Below are 5,585 nucleotides of genomic sequence, written 5' to 3' on the forward strand. Positions count from 1 at the left end.
ATCGGGATCTTCAACTGCTTTCTACCGCCGAAGACATATGTTCCAACTACTATTCCTTCTTCTTTGTTTTCAACTTTCATATTCCAATCACCAATAATTATCGATGCATCTTGAATGTATGCTGGATCAATTTCCAACTGAAGACACTTTTGTGGTTGATGCATAAATTTGAATCACAGTTGAATTGAATATCTTCTTGTATGTGGATAGATTTTATTTTATCACAGACAGTATTGTTTTTCAAGGTAGGTCTTAACATGTCCTCTCTGACAATGAATGTAAAGCCATTCCTCTTGAATTTGTCAGTCCCATCATAGTAAACCATATGATTGTCTCATTCAGAATGGCTAATAACAGTGCATTTCAGCTCACTAATGCCTATGAAATTAATCTATATGCAATCCATTTCATTTTTGATGATTTTCAATGATCTTAGAGTCAGACTTCAGTAGATACTTGCTGGTGGTTCATCTCATTTTGAGCAGTGTCCCATCAGCAAATGACGATCCTGCAAGCATGACCCCATCCTCATGACTATGGTTGACTCTACTCTGAGAAGGCAGCTCTTCCTCAGTCATACATTTAGGGACTTTTGACTTGAGGGGTTCATCTTCTGGCAGTAGATTTGACAGTATTCTGGTGCTACTCATGAAGTTTTCAGCATCTGACAAAGTTCCTCTGCGATTCCTAAGGTTTTCAGTGTTCAATTCTTCAGAAATAGACAGTGTATTTCTTCTTCATCCTCTGTCCTTAGTCTGGAAGCTCTGCTTAAACATCTTCACCTTGGATGATCTTGCTGGTATTTAAACTACCAGTGACATAATGTCCAGCATCATAGCAACACACAGGCCACCACAGTGTGCCAAATGGACACATTGCTATTAAGGGCTGGATAATTTTTAATTGTAGGGTGCTTGCCATGTGAAGTGTAGAGAATTTAGTAGCACACTTGATCACTCTCCAACAGATGCCAGAGTTATGCTCACTCCATTCTGAAAACCAAAATGTCCTTAGGCATTGCAGTTGAGGACCACTGCCTCATAGGATGCCTTTAGTGGTGGTCTTGCCTACTTTTTTGACTATCTCCTGGAAGCCCCTCCAGATGCATTGATCCCCAATCCAACACAGACTTGGAGGATTACATCAATGGGTTTTGTTCTTCTTTATAGCCCAAAACTCAAGGTCATGCAGGACTAGCTACATGTCTTGACTGGCGCCTCTGTGTCTCTCCAGAGGGGTTGACACTATCCAGCTCTCTTCTTGGTTCTGTGGCTCTCAGGAGTTTTTATTAATCCTTGGGTAGTACATACATCTTTGGATTCTTTTTCACCTACAATTTTATAAACAGTCCCTTTGAGCCCTCCTCACATTATCCTCTTTATTATTTGTTTCCTGATAGGACTCAAGGGCGACCTGTTGCCTGGGAGCTTGATAGTAGTTGCTTTGTGACAGGGACACTGTGTGACTCATGGTTTTGTCTTGGGCCTGTCTGGGGATGGCATGATGCAAGTGAGATAAAGTTCTTTCTTTTGATGATTGATGCGATGAGCTGGGATAAAATGGAGTTGAGGTGGTACCAGGGATCCAGAGCCCTTTGTTTTAGTTAAAACTGTAGTTTGATCAAAAGCTCAAATTTCCCTCTTGAGCATCCATTCTGCTTATTTTGCATAGAGCAACTATCACCAGATCCTGTAGAGAAAGGGTTGACTCATGGTGGCCCTATATGCGTCAGAATAGAGTGCTGCTCCATAGGATTTTCCACGGTTGATTTTTCTGAAGTAGATATCTTTGGATTTTGTCTGAGGTGTCTTTGTGCAGACTTGAACCTCCAACCTCCTGGTAAGCAGCTGGATGTGGTAACTATTTGTACCACCCAAAGACCCCACTGCATAACCAACTACCTTCAAACTTAGTGGATTAAAGTACAAGCGTTTTATGATTTGGTATGGAAGGAATTGGGATAGATATGATGTCTAGAGCCTCAGCTTGGGTGATTTTCAACTGGGAGCTGGAATTGTTTGGAGGCTGATTTACTCACATGACTGATGTCCAGTCTGGGATGACTGGAAGACCTAAAGCAGCTCTCCTTGGGGCGTGGCTTCCTCACTTGGCAGACTCGGTAGTTTTTTCACCTGGTGGCGAAGGGCACCATGTGAGAGGATTGCAGCAAACAACCAAGTTACCTTTTATCTTGACCCAGAAGCCGCATAGTTTCTCAGAGTCAGAAACCAAAAGTGGAACTCATAGCCAACTCATGAACATCATGAAGCCAATTCATAGTGAAACGCATGGAAAACTGGAGTCTAATATGCTCTCTTCATGAATCTGGGGGGAGAAAGATGAGGCTTTCTGCTGCTCTAGAGTTACAGTCTTGAAAACCCTCAGGAGCAGTTCTGTCCTGTCCCGCGGGGTCACTATGCATCAGCAGCGACTCAGTGGCAGTGAGTTTGGTTTTGTGGGTGCATAAGCATGTGGTTATTCCCACCTTTATGCTCCTCCTTTAATGGCTTTCAGCCATTTCATGGAGTGTTCAGAGTGTAAGTTTATTTATTTTGTTAAATTAATTCAGAAATATTTTATCATTATTTTTTGCTTTTGTACATGTATTTGCTTTCTAATTTTTTTCAGTCATTGCTTTTAAACCAGTGTAAACCATCTCCAGCTGGGCTATACCTGCAGTAATGTTGACTGCCTATGCATTATAGTCAGTTACTCCAATCAAAGAATGCCTTAAATAAATCGTGATTGTTTGTGAACTCAGTGAAACTCTTCGGTTTTCTGGGACATTCAACAGGGGAGACCCAACTTGGTCTAATGGCTCTGGCAAAGCTTCCCTGAGGAAGTGATATTTGAGTGGTAGTGGAAGGGGTACATAAGAATTGGGTAGGCACTACAGGGAGTTGGAGAAGCATGGTCCAGCTCAAACAAAGGACCAGAGATGGCAAAGAGCAGAGTGAAGGGGTGTGAAGTGCAGCTCACGTGGCTGGAATAGAGACCGGGCAGCGTGTGAGCACTATGAGTTGAGGCTGGTGACAGAGGCAGAGGTCAGACCACACTGACTGTAGGTTACCCTGAAGAGGATGTAGATTTAAGAGTCAGCTTCTGCATCCCAGATATCACGTAGTGACTGACTGGTGCTGTAGCAAAAGATGCGACAAGGGAGTGCTGTAAAGCACAGACTTTTATTGTCTCACAGTTTGGGAGACTAGAAGTCCAAAGCAGGGCATCTGCTTTAGGAGAAGGGTCTTCCTTGTCAGAAGCCTCAGGAGTTTCTTGACATTCTTTTGACTTCAACTGTCCTCCTCTGTATGTCTCTGTGTTGATTCTACTTTTTAAAAAATATAGAAAATGATTAGGTTTAGGATCTACTCTCTTCTAGTCTAAGAAGCCTGATGGCAAGTTGGGCTACAAACCGAAAGGTCAGCAGTTTGAACCCACCAGCCCTTCCTTGCGAGAAAGACAAGGCTCCCATAAACATTTACAGCCTGGGAAGCCCCGGGGAACAGTTCTATCCTGACATATAGGGTCAGAATTGACTCTATGACAATACGCTTCCCCCCTACATTCTGGTATGACCTCAATGACATAACAAAAGAACCCCCGCTGTCAACCAGACAGCCTCATATTTTCAGGTACCGGGACAACTGAAATAACACATGTAAAACAGGCAGGACATTCCCTCCAGGTGTTTGGCAATGGCTAAGGAGTTTGGCTACCCCCTGTCTGCTCTATGACAAACCCGTATTTGCTTATGTCACATATAAATCTGTTTGTAGACACACTGCCTGCCTACTCATTGCCTGTTCCTTTTGCCTGCCTGCCTGCCTGTGTCTCTGCTTATTGCTTGTTATTTTTGATGGTCTAGGACTATGTGTGCACAGTATTTGTTTTTGCTGTCTGTAATCCTTGTGCACCTTTTAGAATCTTCCTTTTCAGCCAAGTAATAAAGACGCCTAGCCGGTGAGCAGTAATATGAGGGAAGTACGCACTCCTCAGAGTAACCAACCATTTGAAACCCAAAGGGCAACACGTGTCCAAGGACAGAGTTCCAAGGCAGGGAAGGACAGGAAAGAAGGAAGAATGGGAAAGACAGAGCAGAAGTGGGAGTGGTGGAATTACCTTATGGGATTGCAGCCAAGGACAAGAAACAAACTGTGTGTGCATTGTTCAATGGAAAGCTGATTTCCTCTGTAAATCTTCACCCCATTTACAATGAAAATTTAAACACGCAGGCATGTTGAACGGTACATGGCACGCCCTGAGAGGGCAGGAGATGCTATCTGTTAGAAAAATGTTATTCATTGTAAGAGAAACAGATTTTTAACAGAAAAGTGCTGCTTTGGTCTTTGGAAGAATTTGAATAGTTGGACCTGAGCATCATCAGTTAACAGCAAACCAAGTACGTGTCTGTGCCGTGTTCATTTAAGTATAACTGATGACCAGTTATGCACCAGTCTGGTCTGTTTGTTCAAAAAGAACCTCAAATCCTTGACAACATTCCTGCCCATGTTGAAAGAGCAATCAAACTTTATTTCTTGAAAAACACTCTAATTCAGCCTGAGTGTGCAACAGGCTCAGATGGATTTAGATTTTACTTCGCAGTCTCTGGGAACTTGAATAACCCAAAGGCCAGCAACTCAACCCACTGAGATAGTTAAAGTTTATTTGGGCCAATCTGGCTGATAAATACATGTGGGGTTAATTGAAGGGCGGAGAGATAAATGGCTGAGTGAGCCTCGCCTCTCTAGTTCTCAGGTCTCTTGCTTTGTGATGGTTGGACCAGCGTGCAGCTGCCTTAGCCAGTTCCCTGCTTCAGCTGGCAAGGCTCACTTCCTGCAAGACATCCCTGAGGAGAAGCCACATGGACCTACCCCGATGCAGCCCTGGATGCTGAAGCAGCCATGTGGAGACCCTGCTAATCCTGAGATGCTTACACCTTCACTGACTCAGCTTTCCTCCTGCAGTCAGCATCACTGCATGTGTTTTGTGAGCTGGAGGAGGACTTAGTGGATTGGTGTGGGACATATGGGCTGATGTTGGACTTGTGGGCTTGGGCAGCCCTGGGTTGATATGTTTACTTGATGTGCACTTGCCCTTTATATAAAACTCTTATACATGAGTTTCTGTGGATTTGTTTCTCTAAAGTAGCCAGATAATCACAGAACTCTTCTGCACTTGGGTATAACATTGAGCTTTGTAAAAGGCAACAGAGGATTGTGGTTGAGGTGGTCTGCCTTGGTTACGTGCTGTGCGGTCTCAAGCAAGTTGCATATTTCAGCTTCTCTGAAATTAAAATAGCATTTCCCTGAAATTCTATTTCCTCATCTAGAAAGTGGGCATAACAATGCCACTTACCTGGTACATGTGACAGAGTACATATAACAAGACGGCCACATGCTTTTTTCTTTTGTAACACTATATTGTGAACGGAGTGAATGTTTATAGAGCGAATCAGTTTTCCATTCAACAACTTCTACACATTTGGTTCAGATCATTGACTGCAATTCCCATCATGTAACACCCCGCACACACTACACTTCCTCCCCGTGTTTCCGGTTTCCATTCCTCCTGCTTTCTCGATGCTT

Source organism: Tenrec ecaudatus, chromosome 9 (genome assembly GCF_050624435.1).
Source record: "Tenrec ecaudatus isolate mTenEca1 chromosome 9, mTenEca1.hap1, whole genome shotgun sequence".
NCBI lineage: Eukaryota > Metazoa > Chordata > Mammalia > Afrosoricida > Tenrecidae > Tenrec > Tenrec ecaudatus.